This window comes from Chrysemys picta, chromosome 8, assembly GCF_011386835.1.
Source record: "Chrysemys picta bellii isolate R12L10 chromosome 8, ASM1138683v2, whole genome shotgun sequence".
Lineage (NCBI taxonomy): Eukaryota > Metazoa > Chordata > Testudines > Emydidae > Chrysemys > Chrysemys picta.
Genome location: NC_088798.1, coordinates 82,804,528 through 82,825,866, shown reverse-complemented (window position 1 = coordinate 82,825,866; position 21,339 = coordinate 82,804,528). Strand labels below are relative to the sequence as shown.

The 21,339-nt window shown below is 40.5% G+C and overlaps 1 protein-coding gene across 11 annotated transcripts in view; it reads left to right on the top strand.

The window, feature by feature from the left end:
• Nucleotides 1–21,339, top strand: part of TENM2 (teneurin transmembrane protein 2) — a 1,090,181-nt gene that overhangs the window by 236,348 nt on the left and 832,494 nt on the right. For 3 of the 11 annotated variants that reach the window (XM_065554888.1, XM_065554894.1, XM_065554885.1), the window contains exon 3: nt 14,034–14,194. The exons of the other annotated variants lie outside the window; for them this stretch is intronic. The gene's annotated coding sequence lies outside the window, so the exon portion shown is untranslated. The remainder of the gene's footprint in view (nt 1–14,033; nt 14,195–21,339) is intronic. 11 annotated transcript variants of the gene reach the window in all.

Genomic DNA, 21,339 nt, shown 5'->3' with positions numbered 1-21,339 from the left:
TGAAAGACTGTTAGAGAACATTTTTACACAGCTACCATATACACAGTATGTACAACACTTGGGTCCTGGCCCTGCAAACCCTTATACGTGCTTAGCTTTACTAGCATGAGCAGTCCCATTAAAGTCAATGGGACTACTGGCATACAGAGTTAAGCCTGTGCATAAGGGTCTTCCATGCCCCTCTTCTGGCTTCCCTGCTGATAGATGGCATTAGTTAACTTGGCATCTTTGAAGCTTTACAAGCCTCATCAGGGGTCCAGAGATGAGCCTTCCCTAGGTCTGTTTTATTTTTGCACGGTGCCTGGTATGTTTTGCCTGTTTCATCTGCATTCTGATGTGCAACTTCTTTGACCAATATTTTTTTCTTGTTAACACCTCCCTCTCCACTCCTACGTCTCTGTATGACAGTGGCAAGCTGGTTTGTCAGAACAACTAAAAGATTTCAAGGAGCAATTGCCTCTTAATTTCTGTTTCTTAGATTTCTGCATATTCCCCTGGCTCAGCTCAAGCTTTGCATTGCTCATAAAAATCACAACAGAGAGGAATCCAACAAATGGCAGAGTGTTTTTTGTTTTTTTTTAATTACGGGTTCAGTGAAAACTTTAAAGGATTGGCTTGTTTTTGGTATGGATGCCAGTTTTCTTTCCTTTTTCAGGATGACACTTTGAATTCATTTTTCTGTAGTCATATTTCATTATTTCATCCAGAAAAAAGGGCAAATAATAGTCCGAGAGACAGGAACGTTCAATTTGCTGCTTTTTCCTGGGCATTAGTACACTTAGCAGTCCTGAGTTCAAGTCTTTAAAAAAAATCTTTTAAATGTAGGTGGAGTTAAAGAGAGAGAGAGAGAGAGAGAGAGAGAGAGGTGTGATGTAGACAATGTCTTCTGGCTGATTACAATACTAAATTTTTGCTTTACCTTCAAATGTTTTCATATCTGATTGTGAAGATGAGTGACTCAAATGTATTGAACACTTTGTTATCCATGTTCTATGCTGCCAATCGGTAAAGGCACTACACAGCTCTCTGAGGACCTATTGATGGGAATGTGTGTAGCCCATAAAGTGCCTTGCATTAAAAAGTAATAAAAATATTTAGTGCATATAATGCTTTTCATTTTTAGATCTCATAGTGCCTTACAAAGTTGGATAATCTTTGTTATTCATGAATACTGGTGTGAACAGGTCTTTATTCCCACAATGATAAGGCAATGCTGTTCTTTGTATATACAGCTGGTTTGCATGTCGACATTGGTATTTGCCCTTGAACAAGTCTAATCACTTTTGGAAGTCCATTTTTTTAGCATAAACGATGCCATGGAACTTTAGTTACCAATAAAACACTGCGAATGGCCAAAATGCACAGCTCACAAATAACAGTCAGCTGAAAAATGTATGTCAAAAATCTCTAAACAGTTTCAGGAAACAGATACATTTCTAGAAAATGGGTTTGCACATAGAATAAAGGAGTGAAATCACATATTTCTATAATTCTCACTAGCTGCTTTATTTTTAATTGTAACATAGGACAAGAATATCTATTCTATAAAATAGACTTCTTGTGGAGTCAACATTAAAAATGGTCTTGAATGTGATGGCACTGAACAGCATTTTGGAGTGTTTTTACTAACTTTAGTCATGAGTCTGTTGTGGTGGTGAAGTAGGTTTTATTGTTCCATTTTCCCTCACACACACACTCCGCTACTTTCTACATAAATAAACTTAATTGAGGAAATTCATTCTTCTGTAGAGACTGTGCAACACTTAGTACCACTAAAGTCCTGTTTTGTGGATTTAAGTTGTGCACAGGACTTTTGCTGGTCCTCTGCAGAATGGTAAACTTCACACTCTGCTAATTAAGGTTGCAAATATAACTTTCTTCATATTAAACAAACTTGCACTGGTGTAACATAATTGATTTAAAATTGATCTAGTTACATCTAAAATAGATGCACAAAGACTGGTTTAAGTGTGTCTGTGGCATTGGTCCAATGTCACCTCATCAAGTTTCATTATCCGACTGCAAGCTTTCATCAGCTATAACTCTGCTCCAACATCCTTACCCACCCTATTCCTCACGATGTCAAGCCCTTGCCATTAGATACCCAGAACTTAAGTTTGCCATGTTGAGTATGTGATTTCAACAGTTTGTTTTCTGCATGTATGATATAACCTACACTAAACCTTCCAACCTATATCAGGTACAAGGATTAGTCTCCAATACTATCAGAAAGAGTGCAGGTCAGAGGCAGGATCTGTATCCTTGATATACAGCACCTGTATTGGAAAGCCTTCCCCTGAACTTGTCAGTATGTCTTTAAGAGATGATTGGTGATGGCCAGCCTCCAGTCAAATGTGCAGAATCCAACTTGGGCAGGAAGACGTACAAGAGATGTTATGGATGCATCTCTACACCCTCAGGTTATGTTAGGCCAAACACCAGACCACATGAGGGAAAGGAATTGTAGAGAGAATTGGACAAGAGCTGGTAATTGCTGTGTGAGGAAGTTGCTAAGTGGGGCCTAAACATTTATGGGCTATGGAGCAGAAATATAACCCCAGCTCAGGGTGTGCCTAAGTAGAATGGAGTAAAAGCATATACACTTTAACTGGAGGTTTAGAGCATGAATAAGATATGTTGGAATTTCTAAGCCATGATGGGACTGTGAATGAGAGGTTGTCATCTCTGGACCATACGTGAATGGCAATACATGAGAAGTTGTATTTTCTAGACCATGAGAGTGAGTGGATAATTAAGCATACAGGGACTGTAGTAGCCATAATGTAGATGTAGTAAGTTAACAAGGTCTGTGGCTCATAGGCAGAGATATGGAGGAAGTGCTTATTGGCTCATTGAAAATTCCTTGAGTTTTTAGTATTTAAGATTTTCTGAACACTATAAAGTTCTACTAGAAATGGGCTCTTCATTCTGAGTGCCTCTTTCAAATTTCTCAATGTCATCAACTCCCACTGAATTTATTGTGAATTAAAGGTGCTCAGGTTTCACAGAAAGCGGGCCTATTGTGTTTTAAAAAGGCAACATGGGCCTGATCCAAACCTCCTGAAATTAATAGTAAGGCTCCTGTTTCATTGGGCTTTGGTTCCGGCTCTATGTGCCTCAACTTTAACATTCTCTTTATAAAGATTTCAGTCTGTGAATTCCCTTTGAATTTCTTTTTTAATGGAGATGTGTGTGTGTGTGTGTGCGTGTGTGTGTGTGTTCAGAGAATTTCAAGCTTTATAGACTATTTTGGTGGAGCTCAGAACTTATGTGAAGCTTCAAATGAGTTTCTTTTCCCCTCACAAACATGTCTAATGTGGGTAAAAATATCTGTGTGTGCTAGTTCTCATTGAGGATTTGATGCTCATTAAGCCTATTCAGTTCTATTTTTAATTTATAAATGAAGCACAAAAAGCAACTTTAAAAAAAAGTAGAAAAACAATACTTTCACAAAACCTCGTAACATGGCTCTTCCATTTAATGCACAATTCTTATTCTTCTAATAAAAATAATTCCTCCTCTGGGCAGAGACTACAGGTAATAAATTTTATATATATAAAGACCTACTTCCCCTACTCTTTCTTCAAATGAAAGTGGGAGTGTTCACAATGGAAAGCATTAATCTTTATCTTATATTCTGGAATTACAACATAATAAACCAAGTATAACTTTCTTTCAAAAGGGTTGCAACAACAACAACAACAAGTTCAATCACTAATGCAAAGTAAAGTCAACTACTGCTAATACTGTGCTGCTTCAATTTACTGTTTAATTTTGAGTTTCCTTCTCATTGATATGAAATGAAAGTAAATGTTTCAGAAACTTTTAATTAGCCCTTTCCCTATAGCATACTGCGTGATATAAAAGTTGAATTTAGAATATTTTTCTTGAGATGTGAATTTTAATCTGTATGATCCCATGGCAAATTTAACACACATGACCCTTATTCAGTTCTTATCTTCTCTCCCTCCACACATGAAAATCATCAAAGTTGGAATCATGAACTCTTGGCACAATAGGGGTTCTCTGTTTCATATTTCTACACAAGATAATTCAGTGCTTAGCAGAAATTTAGTTCTCAGTCCTTCCCCTCTTTCCATTTTTGTCTCAAGTATGGAGTCGCACTAGTTTTTAAAGAAGGCTGATTTACTGGATCACTAACTTCCCTGGCCTGGGCTGGGTACTGATGGGGAGTGCGACATGAATGTCGATCCATTGTCCTCAGACTGAGGCACTTTGCCTCATTCTTGTAGAAGGAAAGGGAGAAGTTAATGGTTCAAGGAGCAAAATGGTACTTGTTGGGCTTAGGTTGATATCCGGTGTAGTGAAGGAGAACTCATGGTTAGAAGAAAGCTTGGACACAATACAGCTGGCAAAATCCGTAACCATTATGTAATTGCCAGATCTTCAGACAATATTTGTTTGCTAGAGTCTCTCTGTACTTCCAGTGACTTTATCTTCTTGTAACATGGCTAACTTGTTTAAAAGGGATTAACTGTAAATGAGGTGAGATGAGGCAAACAGAAAATTTAAGCAATATCACTGCATCATTGCTATTTTACAAACTGCATTGTCACACCAATCTGAATTCCAATGGAAAAAGATGCTTCGAAACCTTGCAGTCCCAGCTGTCTCATTGATCCCATGCCACTGGTCTTTGGAGCATACACAGCTGAATTGCTTTTCCCTCAGGGAAACAATGTCTCCAGGTGTGCTAATAATAAAATTAATAGCTTAGAGAAACTGCTTGCTGCAGCAGCAGTGGCTGTAGAATGAAAGGATCGATTACAGTGTTTAACTGTCCTAATTCCATAGTGTATACCCTACTCAGCCACCAGTGAGCTACGTTCTATCTCACAGTTAATCAATACATCTCTGATTTAAAACAAAGAACCAGTTTCAGGATTAGAAGTCTTTCTGAATAAAAAGATGTAGGGTAAAACTGTCAAAACCCTTCAACTAGCAACTTAACACAGGGGCTAGGAATGCTGTAGCCACTGTGATTTGAAAAGAAATAAGTGCTGAGTATACCCACTTCCACTTTTAAACAATATTAATGAAAAAAACTATAGATGCTAATATTGTAAAATACACCTGAATCAATTGGGTCAGACATTACTTAGAGCAGCAGGATCATAAAATACTTGTGTAATTTAGCTTGTGTGGAGAATACATCTATAGCTCTAGATTGGTTACTACAATATCTGGATAGGGTGACCAGACAGCAGGTGTGAAAAATCGGGATTGGGGGGGAGAATAGGCTTCTATATAAGAAAAAGCCTCAAATATCGGTACTGTCCCTATAAAATAAGGACATCTGGTCACCCTATATCTGGAACACTATCCCGAAGTCTCAATTTCACCTACCAACAGCACAGTGTCTTTCAGAGTACACCCCACAGTCTCATACTAGATCCAGAGGATGTCTAAATTTCAAACGAAGTGTAATATAGCAAAGGTCCTTTTTTAATTTGAAAGATGCAATGCTGTTATCATAGAAACTGGAGGCCTTGGTTTAAAATATTTATATTATACCAGTGATAGCTATATCTGAGGTTATTACAAAAGTTATGTGTTTCTATTTCAAAGTTCCTTTTCAGTTGCTTATAATTTTCTAGGTTTGATTCGCAGGCAAGGGAGTCATGTGTTTCGTGTGTGTGTGTGTGTGTGTGTGTGTGTGTGTGTGTGTGTGTGTGTGTGTGTCAAAAACAGTGATGACAGTGGGGATGGAGGAAAAGTACACTGAAGAGTACACGGAAGAGGAATGAGTTAAAAAAACTGTTTTTCTGTTGCCTTACTTGCCTATGTTAAGAGACCAAACCTTCTTAAAGGAGATTGGGTGTGTCAGCGAGTGTTTGGAAGCTGGGGAGAAGCCATGTCTTGTGGTAGTCGCCATCATTGTAACAGCCAAGTATTTAAAAATAGATATTATTTTATTTCCTTGTTAGTTCTTTAAGAAAAATGTCTTGATGAGTTTATAGTTTGTCAGTTTGCTTGTTTATGTTTGTTTGTGAGTGGGTTTGTTGTTTGCCTGTGCATGAGTAAATAATTTACTAAGGGAATTGTACTAAGTGAAATCCACTCTTTCAACAGGGAAGATAAAAATAACTATTGAACAGTTGACTCAGTCAGTGTGCACTAGCCAGTCTATCCAGACCCATATTAAGGTAATCTGAGGCACTGATATACCATGACATGAAGCATCCTGTGGCTCCATCCCTACGATCATACCCTTGCTCCATGGCTCCATCCTGACACATTTGGATTGGTGCTGGCAAAGGGATCCCTTTATTCCTAGAGAGGTCACGGGTCATCCTTAAAGGCAGGGGTGACAGCAGGGAGGTCCTACTGCACCAGCCAAGTTGTATCCGTTAGGTGAGTGGGGGAAGCTGTTGTCTTCACTGAGGTGTTTGTGTGACCCTCCAGAGCAGTGAGTCTTGGAGTTGACGCTCTCTTGAGAGGAATGATAAGGTTCACACTTTTCATGTTTATTACTTCAGGCTATCTCCGGACTTGGCAGACCGCTCTGCATTGTTTATTGTGGAGAACATGGGAGATGTCTGTATAATTTTGGGGTATTATGCTTGATGTTATTCTGTGTGACTACCTGGAGTTAACAGCCTCTTTTGTTTTAATTTTACTGTTTCATGGAAATCCATTTTCTGAACACACAACTGTAGGAATTAAGTGAAACACTCCCTAAGGCCATGATCGAGTAAAGCCCTTAATCATATGACTAGTCTCATTGACTTCAGCCTAGTTAAGCATGTATTCAAGTGCTTTGCTGGATAAGGGCCTAGATCTTCTTTGGAAGAATGAGTATCACTTTTTTGAGGCTCATACTGGGGTGCCTAATTCTAAGGATTTCAGTGGACTTTTCTGTCTGACTTTTCATACTGTTCTTCCTAGGTCTCTATAGCCCATCACACACACACACACACACACACACACACACACACACACACCCATCACATGTGCACACACATTGAATGTTTATTCCCTGGTTATATTTAATGAGCAAATCTTGAAGTGAAGGTGAGGCGAATCTTAGAAGTGACAGTTGACATCTGGACAGCACTCAGGTATCCTTCCTGCTACTAGTATTGTAATCATTTATTTTTTTAGAAAGTATCATGAAATGGGTTATTTAAAAAAAAAAAAAACCTAAACTGTTAACAGTTTTGCTTTCATGTGAAGAAAAGTGTCAGTGACCGAATAATAGAGGGACCAGACATTTAATTCTTGTTAATATTACATGTACTAGATTAAAACAATGAATTTTTATGAAACGGACAGGAGTAAAGTAATTTCAGTTAAGACACCGTCACTTCATGTAATGGATGTTAGTGCAGCATAGAGCAGTAGTAGAAAGCTGACTTTATGAAAAGATATAATACATTGATAAGATCAAAGACTGTATGTCAACCATAGAGAAACAAACAATTATAAAAACCTACTATCTTCCTGATTTTTATCGAATTAACAATTGGCTAGAAGTTTCCGCTAAATATTTAATTACTGTCTGAAGACTCAAAAACACACTCTTTTGGGGGGAATATTTGTCAACTACCCAGACATCTGATTTGCTGTCAGAATTTTAAGTCTTGGTCCTGAAAAATGGTAGGGATATTTCGTATAAAGTGATGAGTGAAGTTCCCGTAGTAGGTGCTGATGACGTCCAGCCCTTTACAGGAATCAATCCTTAATTTAATATGTGAATTTTACTTTTTTCCCCCCCTCAGAAACATTCTATTATGTACAGCTGTAACAAACTGCTATCATGTATCATCAGCAGGGTTTAAACACTTTTATAATACACTTTTCAGATGGTCATAAGATTTTTCTCATGTCCCTATAAAATTTAGGTATTGTGAATTCTCCAAAACCACAGCCAACATAGTTAAGTATCTGTGGCACTTATTATCCATTGACCCAACCTAGCAGTGGTAGCATTACCAGAATTAGTGTGCAACTTCACAAACCCTGTATAGTAGTGTTTCCTCTGCTGACACTACCCAGTCAGGTCCCTGTTTAGTTTCATTTGACCAAGTTGCTGATAATCCTTTTCCTGTTTGCTGTAGTTGCCACAAGAAGTGCCAGAACACACAGGTGATATTTTGTTTCCCCTTCCCCCCTCTTCCCCAATATTCCACAGGTTTTAAAGCTTGCCCCTTTGTTTCTCCTTTGGCTAAACCATTGATGATGTACCTTTTGTCTTTCAAACATAGAAGGTGTGCATTGATAAATTGTATAGTCAATTGCGTGACCACACTTTGGCCAAATAACCAATGTCAGTCAGGTTTATTGCTCTAAGCCAATAATAGTATAGTACTGGAAAATGGCATGGTATAGAATCTGTCTCCAGGAAACTGTGTCATGCAGTGATGTTACACTCACCTTACTCAGAAGGTGTGCTTCCACAATTACACACTTCTGCTAGTATTATTTATATGATTTTACAAGTTACTCATCTCTTCACATGTCCTTAAAATCCAACCCATTAGTTTGTTCTACTTCCCTAACTTGTTGTTATGTTTTTTCCTTATCTTTGTTTTGGACACTAGCATTCCAGGTACTGGTCTGTGAGCGTACTTCCCAGCTTGTACTAAAATATAGAATAAATGTATCTTGACAAGTTTCCTATCTGCTTGTGCCAAATGCTTGCTTCAGCAAATGCAAGGTGTTATGGGATACTTAGCATAAGTGAACAGGATTATGGTATTGGTCAGTTTAGGCTATATCACTTTTACAATATTTGTGCTTAATGCATACCGATATAAATGGTGCAGTATGTATATATGCTAGCTTGTATATAGTCAATACCAGGTAATGCATACTTAATTTTTAAAGAGAAATGTTTCCCAAACATGGATGCTCAAATCACACAGAGCCAAACTGCTAAATGCTGCTATAGCAAGTTACAAAAGAAAAAGCTGTGGCAGTCCAATACCAAAAGATATCTCAAATTCCTTTATCCAATAAAATGTTACTATTCATTTACTTAGCATCAATATTTAACATAAGAAAGATATGGCTAGCATTTCAGTGCACACATGTCTTCATCAGAGCCCAGAACATCCACCACCTTGAACAAGAAAACTCTCATTTATGGAAGAGCTTTAGTTTACAAACAGGAACTAAACTCACCCACAATCATTAATACCAGCTGATGTCAATCACTTTTTCATGCAAATAATCACATGTTAAATAGAGTAATTATCAAATAACCAGGAAATTAAAAGCCATAGCTTTTTAAAAACAGAGCCACACTGGCATGCTATCATTGTTAGAAGGGATCTGACCTTTTTACTACAGGATGTGGGGGAATTTAGGGTCTTCAGACTGATTATGCATTCAGCGGAAGTGGCCCAAAAGGCAGAGTAAAAGCAGAATAACTCCATTAAATTCAGTTGACTTTCTGCCTTGTGTAATGGAAAGCAGAATATGATCCTTAAAATCTTTCTAAGATTTCTTTGGACCGCTGGATTCAAATGAAGGAATCCTTTGTCCTCTGTGTCAGGACCCACTCCACTTAGCTCATAGCCACTTGATGAGGAAAGAGGGAATCCTTTGGTGGAATTGATTTTCACATTTGCAGTTTGGTCTACCATGTGTTTTTTTCCGTCAGGGGTACAAAATAATTACTCCAGGCAGTACAGGACTGACTTGACTCCTCTCCTCTGCAGATGCAACCTTTGTTCATAAAGCATTGAGTGTTTGTTCCTGAGTAATAATCCTCCTCCTCTATTCTCTCCCTAAAGGGAATGGTAGGCAGATTTTAAAAGTTCCAGACTGGTGATTCAGAGTTGCACAAATTAGCATTTTTATCTGTAAATACAGCTTTAGCATCTCTTATACACCAGATTGGAACAACCCTCCCCACTCTAATACTTCCGATTTTGCTATTATGGATAGGTTGGATTTGTTATTGTTTGTGTTTCTGATGTTACCATTGACACAAGTTGTTTTACCACAGTTTAGTGTAAGAGCTCTAACTGGTTGATAAGTTTATTTTTGAGGCTCTGCCTTTAACATTATACTCTATTTCTGTCTAGTACGGAAGCTCCTTCTGAGGACTTCAGGAGACACACTGAAACGTGATGCATTTGAAGGGTGCTCTTGTCTAATAAAATATGATTTATAGGAGGAAATAGTTTTAATCCACCTTTTTGGGACCTCTAAATGTTCATAAACTAAGGTTGTGTGGGCACAAAGTTGAACATTATCACTGTATTTCACTATGATATGACCATATAGAAACTGAGGAACGGATGTTCAGCTGTGGCTGAGGAGCACTTCGTTCTGCAGAACAGGGGTTGCAAAGGTGTGGTGTACTTTGTCCTCTTCTAATCCTAAAGCTGCTATACACCAGGCCAGTAACCCCAGCAAAGGTTATCTACACTGTTTGCTAATGGTTCCAAGAGACCCTTATAGCATCCAGGTATCAGCCGGGAGTAAAGGAATCTTGGCTACATCCTCTTGCTGTGTCCCCCCAAGTAGCCAGGAAGGGAACGGTGCAAGAATCACCACAGCCTGGATGCACAAAAGGAGTTAGTAGTTGTGACTGAGCTTCCCAGTGCCTAACTTTTGGAAGCCTAGAAAATCACTGCAGTTCAGAAAGCCTGCATTGGAAGCCCAGGCTCCCAGTATAGTGAATGGGGAGAGAGAGAGGTACTTTAGGTTGCAATCCATAAAAGTCAGTGTGCTAGGCAGGGAGCCACCTAGGCTAGCCAATGAGAGAGGCTTAGCCCCACCGTTTTCATGAAGGCATCAAACTCCAGGCTGCAGGGAGATGCCTATCTCTGCTTGTGATTCTCAGCTGTGAACCCTCTCTGGAAGTTAGGCACCTATGCTAGGGGTGGGGGAAGGCAAGCATCTCCCTCAAACTTTAGGGCACCTGTTGGAGCAGGGGGAGTGGATCTTGGATTTCCCACATCCTGGGTGAGTGTTCTAATCCCCCAGATATGGTCATTCTCAGCCTTGTGCTTGCTTTCTCTGTGGCCCAAATGACACTGTTCTCATTTATCCAGAGTGTAACAGCTTCAACAGGAGAGACTGAGGGAGCCCCACATGAAACTATCCCATATCCCAATGGTTAGAACACTCAGCTGAGAGGTGGCAGACCCCTCTCTGCCTTTGGGGGAGAAAGGAGTTGAACTGGTGACTTCAACCAGAGGTTTCCTATATCCCAGGTGAGTAATACCAGTGGTTAGGACTAAGTTATGAAGGAGGTTGTCCTCCTCCCACTCCTGCCCGTCTCCTTTGTGCAAATTCACCTGAAGAGCTGGATTCAATAGGCATGCTCAGAGAGGCACCTACTGGATTGGATCCCACGTGCAATTTAGGTAGCCAAACTTACTGACTTCTTACTGTGTTTTGAGTAAGAAGGTGTGCTCTGTGGCTTACACAGGAGATAGGCAGTGTGCAAATTTAGAGGCAGAAACATAGGTGCTCAGGGAATTCTTACTGCAGAAACTTTTAGGTACCAAAGGAGTTTAGATGCTTATAGGATTAGCTGGGAGTTTTGTGAATTGTGAGTCTTGTGGCACCTAAAACTTAATCTTAGGTGCCTAACTCTTTTTGTGCATCCAAGCCTATGTTACCAGAGGGTTCCGCTACATAGGAATCATCCTGCAGGTGCTAGATATGTTATGGCAACCCAGAACTGGTGCCAGAGGTTGCAAAATGGGAGCTATGTACTAGTGGGGATCTTGAATTATATTTTATGGCCAGAGTTTCACCTCTTTGAGTGATTAGCCATGAGTGACTGGTACGATTTGTTGCCCCCCCCCCCAAAAAGTGAATGATGTACTTTAACAATAAGAATGTCTTGTGTGAGAGCAGGCAGGTGAGATTTCCTCTTTAGATACCAGTTTGTGGCTATTGAGGGTACTGTTGGTAGTGTTCGGTACCTTGTGAGAACTATAAAAATTTTTGATAAACTAGAGAAAATAAAAAAGTTAAAAAAGTGTTAAAAGGACTGAAACAGAACACTGAAAAAACCCTCTGCCCTGACAAAAACAATATGAAGGTCAGTTAGACAAGAAAATAATTTGTTAAGGCTGGTGAATGAGGCAATAACATTGGAAGTGACCTAGGGGACTAAGAACACTTAGGGCAGGTTTACACTACTGGTTAAATAGATTTAACTTCCATCGCTCAGAGGTGTGAAAAAGCACCCCTGCCTGAGCGGTGCAAGTTTTGTGTTCTCCACACTAGCACTAGGTTGGCAGGAGATGCTTTCAGTTCTTGACGAGGTGGAGTAATTAGGCTGACAAGACGGCGCTCTCCTGTCGGCATAGCGCGTCTTCACCAGATGCGCTATAATGGTGCGGCTGTGCCGATGTAACACTATAGTGTAGACTTGCCCTTAAAGGACAGTCCCCCTCTAATGCTAAGAGTTGGGCTATATGTCCTCTCAGCTACCATTCTAAATGCTGTGATTCTGAGGCCTACTACTTGATTGCAATGCTCTTTTTTTTGTTTTTGTTATTGAGTTTGGAAACTGTAGGTCTCAGCTAATAATCTATAATTAATTCAATAAATGTGTGTGCATCATTAGTAAAATGTGAGGGAGAGAAGTGTGATTTCTTTATGTAGATGTCCAGTGATTCTCAGGTCCCTTATACTGTGTTTGTTTTATAATGCAAACTAATGTTACTCTGTGTACTATTATCATATTAAAAGTCCTTCTCTACCATTACTTGTGGGTTTTTGAAATGGGGAAGGGTGCTCTTCCAGTGTTATATAAGATGTAAACAATATTATTTCCACAAATAAGCTAAATATGCTATTGTATATTATTGTAATTTGCAATTCTGCCAAAGTGGTTAGTAAGCAGTGTGAAATAGGTAAAAACCTAGTATGGAGTTTTCCATCTTAGTGACAGTATTTTATCATGGACATTTTTCTGGATGGTTGGGGGATGGATAAGATGACCTGTTAAGCCTGTTCCCTCTTCAGTTTTTATGGTTCTGTGAACTACACACATTATCTTTCAAAGGCTATTTAGTACTGTGACAAGTAAACAATGTTCTGAAAATGCTTGACAAGAAATATGTGGTGTTGGTTGTCTAATCTCATTTGCCCACTGGTGATACATTTACCTAATTTTAATATCTTTGTATGCTTTTGAAACATTTTTATAATGTTTTTTAATTGAATAAAACAAACCTTTACTTAGAAGTATTATTTTAATAAGTAAATCGCACACTTTTAAAATCCTACTTACTTCAAACTTGTATTTATTTCTGAGAAATACAGTAGGACAGAACATATACAGTTTGTAGAAGAGAAGAATAAGGATCCATGATCTTATAGGACTCACGCAGACACTCCTCTCTCAAACCTCAGTGGTGTTTTTTCCTCCTGCAGTACGTACGGAAAGAGGCCCTAGGTATTGAGCTGAACATGTACCTTTTCCCACTGCTCCTTGCACTATTTTGCATGCAGGGAATCTAATTCTGAAACATCTATTTAAGTAATATAGTTCTCAAGAGTTTCAAATTAAAGAAAATATGATATCTGACTGTATGTTGTTTAAATCATTACTTGGAATGTACAAGATGCTTGTTTTGAAAAGTGCCTGGAATGAGTCAGAGAGGAGAATTTTTTTGTTTTAATTGCACAGTACTGCCACCTAGCATCAATTCACAGATTTGTGTGCGTCTGTAAATTTCCAGCTAGGTTGCTGTTGAATTTAGATTTATTTTTCAGTGGTACCTGGTTATGATTCTTAAAGCATTTTCCCCCATGAAATGACATAAAACATCTCTCATACATGGTAAATTGGCTGTTTACCTGAAAAACCTTCCAATAGAGGGCAGGGGAATCAGAAGCAACAAGGGAAATCTCTTATCAGATACACTGAATAGTTTCGGATGACAGAAATGCATATTCATGTGTTCTAGGCATGTCTTGGAAGCTGCTTTATTAACAACTTCTTAGTATTTTAGTGTAATATACATTCCTTTTTTTAAATTAATACAACCCCAAATTGCAAGTGGATGATCCCCCTTTTCTTTTTATTGTAGAAATCCTTCTTTCCCACATTACAGTGCAATCCGTCTGTAGCTAAAATGTTGATTTATTGTCATCGTGAAATGACTGATCCCCTGCATGACAGCAACTAAAACTTTGTCACATCCACAAATCATGAGATTTAAGACATTTTATGCTGACATGGAAGAAAATAGTAAGTAAAAAAGCTCTACAGCATTTTTAATCATGTATTTTGAGTCAAGCACAATCTGAAATATTCATTATATTACTCTGTAGTGAGTTAATGTAGAACATACACTTCCTGTATATCTGTATTCTTTTAGTACTCTATTCCCTTTTATTTGACTCTTTTTAATGTGAAATACAAAAAATAATTCAATAATATTCAAGAAGAGGGAAACACTACACTTAGATTGATGCTTTATATAATGGGCCCTTTATGAGATGTAATACCAAATGTTAATCAATAGACATGCCAGCATAGCTTCCAATACAACCTTGTAGAGTTTTTAAAAATTAATCCTTATTAAAAATATTGATTTACTGTGACTTACTGGGGTTGTAACTGGTAAGTTTTTCATCCTAATTAGGAGGTTAGGCTCCACTGCTTAGACTGCAGATGATAATGTAATGATTGTTTCTTAAAACATAAAAATCAATGTGATATACTATCAAATTGTGCCGAGTGTCACAATTATGGAAATTGCTCAGGATTTTAAAAACACTTTTCTAAATAGCGTTTCCTTTTATTCTTCTTAATAGATTCAAGTAGAGCTACTTGAGAGAATGTCTCATAAAACAAAGCAAATATCAAGTGGTGCTCTGGTAGTTAAGGCCACATCTCACTGTATAATACCATTTTCAAATATTTTAGAAGCAAAACAGAATTATTTGAAATTTTTTTAGACTTTATAAAGCAAATAACTTGTTATGAATTCTTTCGTGACATTACCAACCTCTGCAGTTAGCACTGTGTTCTGCTTTTTGGTTATTTAGCCTATCTAAAAGGATTTAGGAATTTTAATATAAATATAATATAATGCAGATCTGCATAGCTTGGGTTTTTTTGCTTATTGAGAGGGAATTCATTTGGCAATTTTTGGTGTGTTCAGTAGATACATATCTCACCCTATCTTCTGGAAGCCTAGCATTGTTATGTCATGAAAAAAGTCCATGAATTGTCATTGGTGTCATGTTTATGTGAGAGGTTACTTTATAGTGAGTTTGGTTTTTAAAGATGTGATTTACATAAACATTTCAATCTCGAACTCCATCTGGTGCAAATCTAGAGTAACTCCCTTGACTTCCATGTTTTTAGGAGATGGAAGACTAGAGTTGCTCCAGGAATATGCTGGAGCAATTGGGATAAAAAGTGTTGTTTTTTTCATGAGGTACTTACAGTAGATAATTCCCAAACAACCCCCCTGCCCCAGCATCTCAAAATAAAAATCCCTTTTGTTGAAAAAGTATCTTAAGAATAAAGGTATGTTTTAGTGGATTCCCCCTAGCTCCCCCTCCCCCAAACCAAACACAAAACCACTTATTACGTCAGTGTTTGCTTGTTTGTTTTTATCTGGTAATGAGCAATTAATGAATCCAACACATTCCCTACTGCCGTATAATCCATTGTTACTCACTTTATAATAGCTTGCCTGATTTATAGTGCCTGTCCAACTTTTTAACTTAGCCCTCATGTTCTATAGTGAAAATGTTCTGTTATATTTATATAGCTGATGTTTATGTATTGCTTGTGTAATGGTTAGTGAAGACTTTTGAAAGAAATGTATGGTACATTAAGCTAGAGCTTGGGTTAAGGGATGTTGTCGCAGGTTGCTGGCACTGTAAGGGGAGTTGTGCTGTGCCTCACCTGTGATGGATAAGCCACTCCCATTTCTACCCAGCTGATCCTAATTAGTTGGGGGATCAGATGGCTTGGGTCAGTTATCAGACCCACCTGCAAAGGAGTCAGGTGACTTCCTTAGAGCTGCAAGAGGTTGTCTCCTGTGACTGGCCTTTAATGGAGAGGGTGCCAGTAGAGGAGGAGGAGGTGGCAGGCATTGAGGAGGGCCAAACCCAGGCTGGTATCCTAGAGGTAGACCTGGCAGAAGGATCCAGCCTGTGGAGAACTAGACTGGGGGAAAGAAACCCTTAGTGTCAGCAGATCTGGCAGGAGCTGGTCCACCATGGAGAAAGTTTTTCTGGAGGATCAGCACTCTGCAAGTGAGCAGGATCGAAAGGTAACAGATGTGTAGAACGACAAACAGGAAGAATGCTGCCCAAGAGCTCTGTCTATAGAAACACCGTTTGTGAGAGCTCTGTTACTTACTCCATTGCGCAGAGCTTTTGTGGTAGATTTTCTGTGGCAATACAGAGTTCTGCTGTGGGGTCCCTGCCTTAGGGACTTCAGGTTGCAGGGTTGTCATATAATGGTCTTAAGTCTTTGAAACTTGTTCAATAAGGCTACGTCTTCACTACCCGCCTGAATCGGCGGGTAGAAATCAATCTCTCAGGGATCGAATGATCGCGTCTCGTTGGGATGCCACAATCAATCCCCGAATCGACACTTGTACTCCACCAGCGCAGGTAGGAGTAAGCGCCGTCGACGGGGGAGCCGCGGCGGTCGATTTGCCGCCATCCTCACAGCGGGGTAAGTCGGCTCGGATATGTCGAATTCAGCTACGCTATTCGCGTAGCTAAATTTGCGTATCTTAAATCGATTTCCCCCCTCCCCCCTAGTGAAGACGTAGCCTAAGTCAGAGCCCGAATTCAGTGAACTTCCACTCCCATTGAAAGCCTATTCTTTTCAGATGGGTTTCTGACTGAAAGTTGTTTAGTTTTGGCTATGATGGGTTTTTTTCTGTTAGGCACTTCTGGCCTAGCAATTTTATAAAAGATGTACATGATCTGCTTTTAATATAACAGTCACTAGGTGCTTTCATCACAGGAGCTATATAAGACATTAAACACAATGATTCTTGTGTGAAAAAAGAGCAGTGTCAAGAGGTATTTCTTTATGGTACTTCTCCTTACTTCTGATTTCTGAGGACTGCCAGTTACAGATGATGATAGCAAAAATCAGGTAACAGCAGAATAGCCCAACTGCAAGATCAGGAGTAAATCAATTTTTGCCTTGTCCAGGGCTGAATAGAATTACCAGCTGCCCATTTTTATTTGTCTTTTCTCAGTATTTTAACCACTTCCTGCAGTGTAACATGTTATGGGTAGTTTGCCAACCTATACATTGCTGATTCTAAGAGATCACCCTACCCACTCCTGCATCTTAAACATCTTCAGATATGTGAGAAGAAAAAAAACCCTGTTGGCAGAAGCAACTCAAGATTGAATTAAATTCTGAGGCACTTCTTTCTTGACCATATAAATTTTCTGGGGGTTTTCTCCCCATTCCCTCAGTGATGAATATTCTTGGTGGGTCTTTGCCAGGGTTCCCTTCTAGAATTGCAAATGTACATTTAAAGCAAGGGCTGATACAGTTTGTATATATAGTGTAGGGTGACAAGTATAATGTGAGCTCCAGTGGTGAGACTATACAGTGTTCTTATTTTATTGAACACTTTTTCTGTCACACACTCAGAGTCAACCAATGAAGCACTTCTGTGTGAGTGGATTTTAAAGATTGATGCAAAATACTGTAACAAATCAAATAGATCCTGCACCAGTAACTTAGCCTAGGTTTTTGACAGTAAAAAGGAAAAAAAAATACCTTCATTCCATCTCCACTTTCCTGGTAGAACAGCATAAACATCCAAAATGCTAACTACTGCCATGCTTGGTGTCAATACATTTTTTTAACATATCTCAGCAGGTGCAGATCATTGTAGCTCTACTGAACTCACTAGAACTAGGCTGAGTTACACCAGCTGAGAATCTGGTAGATTCATATTATCTTCATTTAAATTTTGGCTCTGAACACCTATGCAATAGAGCAGGGGTTCTCAAACCTCATTGCACCGCGAACCCCTTCTGACAACAAAAATTACTACATAACCCCAGGAGCTGGGACTGAAACCTGAGCCTGCCCAAGCCCCGCTGCCCCGTGTGTGTGGAGGGTCGTGGCGGGGGGGGGGGGGGGGGGGCAAAGCCAAAGCCCCACCACACTGGGTGCAGGGGGCAAAGCTGAAGCTCAAGGACTTCAGCCCCAGGCAGGGGGCTTGTAACCTGAGTCCCACCTAGGGATGCCAACTTTCTACTCAGACACAACTAAACACCCTTGCCCCACCCCTCATCCGAGGCCATGCCCATGCCCCACCCCTTCTCCGAAGCCCCACCCCTGCTCACTCCATGCCCCCCCTCTCTGTCGCTCGCTCTTCCCATCCTCCCTCCCTCACTCACTCATTTTCACCGAACTGGCACTGGGGGCTGGGGTGCAGGAGGGGGTGAGGGCTCTGGATGAGGTTGTGGGCTCTGGGGTGGGGCCAGAAATGAGGAGTTCAGAGTGAAGGAGGAGGCTCCAGGCTGAGGCAGTGGGTTGGGATGCGAGAGGGGGTGTGGGCTCTGCCTGGGGGTGTGGGCTCTGCCTGGGGGTGTGGGCTGGGGATGAGGGATTTGAGGTGCAGGAGGGGGCTCCGGGTTAGGGCAGAGGGGTTTGGAGTGCAGGAGGGGGCTCCGGGCTGGAGCAGGGGGTTGGGGTGCAGATAGGTGTGAGAGCTCTGGCTGGGGGTGCAGATTCTGGGGTGGGTCTGGGGATGTAGGAGAGTGCTCTGGGCTGGGACCAAGGGAGTCAGAGGGCAGGAGGGGGATCAGGGCTGGGGCAAGGTGGTTGGGGCACCGGGGGGGAGTGAGGCTTCCGGCTAGGGGTGCGGGTTCTGGGGTGGGGCTGGGGATGAGGGACTTGGGGTGCAGGATGGTGCTCCAGGCTGGGATCGAGAGGTTCGGGTGGTGGTGGGGGCGTTCAGGGCTGGGACAGGGATTTGGGGCCTGGGAGGGCGTCAGGCATGCATGCTCTGGGTGGTACTTACCTGAAGCAACTCCCAGAAGCAACGGCATGTCTCGCCTCTGGCTCCTACATGGAGGCACAGCCAAGCCACTCTGCACACTGCCTCATCTGTAGGCACCACCCCCACAGCTCCCATTGGCCATGGTTCTCAGCCAATGGGAGCTGTGGGGGCGGCACTTGGCACTGAGCAGCATGTGGAGCCCCCTGGCTGCCCCTACGCGTAGGAGCATAACGGGAGACATGCTGGCTTCTTCCTGGGAACCGCACGGCATAGAGGCTAGCAGGGAGCCTGCCAGCCCCGTGTGCGGCGCTGCCAACCAGACAGTCAATGACCCAGTCAGCGGTGCTGACAGGAGCCGTGTGGATCCCTTTTTGACAGGGTGGTCCGGTCAGAAACCGGACACCTAGTCACCCTATCCCCATCGCCCAGGGCTGAAGTCCTCGGGCTTCAGTCCCGAGCAGTGGGGCTCGGGCTTCGTCCCTGGGCCCCAGCAAGCCTAAGCCAGCCCTGGCAACCCTATTAAAAAGGGATCGTGACTTACTTTGGGGTCCCGACCCACAGTTTGAGAACCGCTGCAATAGTGATTGACTTACTTTAAATATAATATCATATTACTCTTGCATTGTTAAACTGACATCCTTCTGTAGGCCACTGGGAACTGTCAAGGGGAAATTCAAGATTTACAGCACTCTCCAAAAAGAGGGGTGCATCCTGACCAGCATTACTTGTCTTATAAAACAAGTGATGTGCAGTGTTGTGTGGTGCTATTGAAGGATGTACAGCTGCTTGACTTGGCTCCAGAGTCACCACACTGCCAGTATTGACTCACGAGTTTGTAATTCTTTAAGATACGTGGAATATGAAAGGTGCTGTATTAGAAGAAATCCTCTTCTAGCAGCAGAATACCAACAGTCAATCTTTTTAGACAATATTAACATTCTGTACAAATGGATATCAAGGAAATGTGTGACTATAACAATTAAGATTACATTAGCACACACATGCTGCTTTTCCCTAATCCACCATGCTGTCAAATTCAACACTACACATGAAAACAAAACAAAAATGGTTTGTACTTCAATGTTTGAATAAGGAAAAATATTTTCCCTCTGTAGGCTGTTTAAAAACAATTAGGCATTAGCTTTGTCAAATACTAAATTAGGAATGAATTCAACTTTAAATATCTGAACCATACACCCTTTGAAATTTGCCTGAAAAGACTCATTATAAAACTAATGCTATGAAAAAGCACTCCCTTTCAAACTGGGTAAAGCACCTGAATACTTTTCATAAGTGGCTGCACATCATTTGAAAGCATTCTAGTAATTCCTCAAAACCTTTCAAAGTACCTTTCAGATAATAAATTTCATATTCAGCACATCTGCAGTCCTACAAGACTTCCAATAATACTTAAATTGGTTAACTATACTTCCTTTACATCTTTTTAATGCTTTTTATTGATTTGAGGCAGATAAATTCTATTGTGCTTTAAATCTTTTTTTTTTTCCGGGACAAAGGGAAATTGAGTCTGTGCAGAAGAATTTAGCTTACAATCAGAATAAGTGTCTAAACCTCACCTTTTTAAGGCATATTCAGCAATTTGTGAGCTTCAAACTAACTAGCTAACACATCTGCAAATTCATTTTGGATTCCAAGATAACAGTATAAATATTATTAAATAATATTACTGATCTTATAAGTATCATAGTAAAATAGTCAGTACATTAGTCCACGGAAAATATACTGACAAACATTTCTTCAAAGACTGCTTATAAGTGGAGGTGGTAGCACCATCTATTAAGGTTGCCTGACGCTTACTATTAGATGACCCTGTTTTCAGTTGCATAAACTTGTGCCAAACTTTAATGATTTAGACCTTGCTGGGTGTTTGCATCAGGCTGAATTGTTGTGGAAAAACTTCAGCCAAAATGCGCTCAGCCATTTCAAAGAACAAGGATGATGGAAATATTTGTTTTTCAATGTTTAATAACAGGAGTGTTTTGGAAAGCTTTAAGGTAGGGATGTGCTTTTTGCTATCCCTGTGAAAATTCACCCAAATTTCAAGTTTATAAGTCTTGAAAAATCAGAGTTCACACAGGTTCAGTAGATACTTGCTAGAGCTTAACAGCTAAAATCTCTGAAGATTCTGTCCTCGCTGAGCATGTTCAAGCCTCTCATAGCTCCTAGTGCTGACCAGACTGCATGCATTGTCCCCAGAGAACAAGTGACAAATGGTCATCCCCTTAGAGCTCCTGTGTGTGACTGCGCTGTGTACGCACCATCGCCACAGAGCAACTCCGTATGCTCCAGCATAGGGCTACAGGGGCAAAGCCGGGCTTTCCCTGTAATGGCTGTTCCAAGCAACTTTAAGCAGAGTGGAACC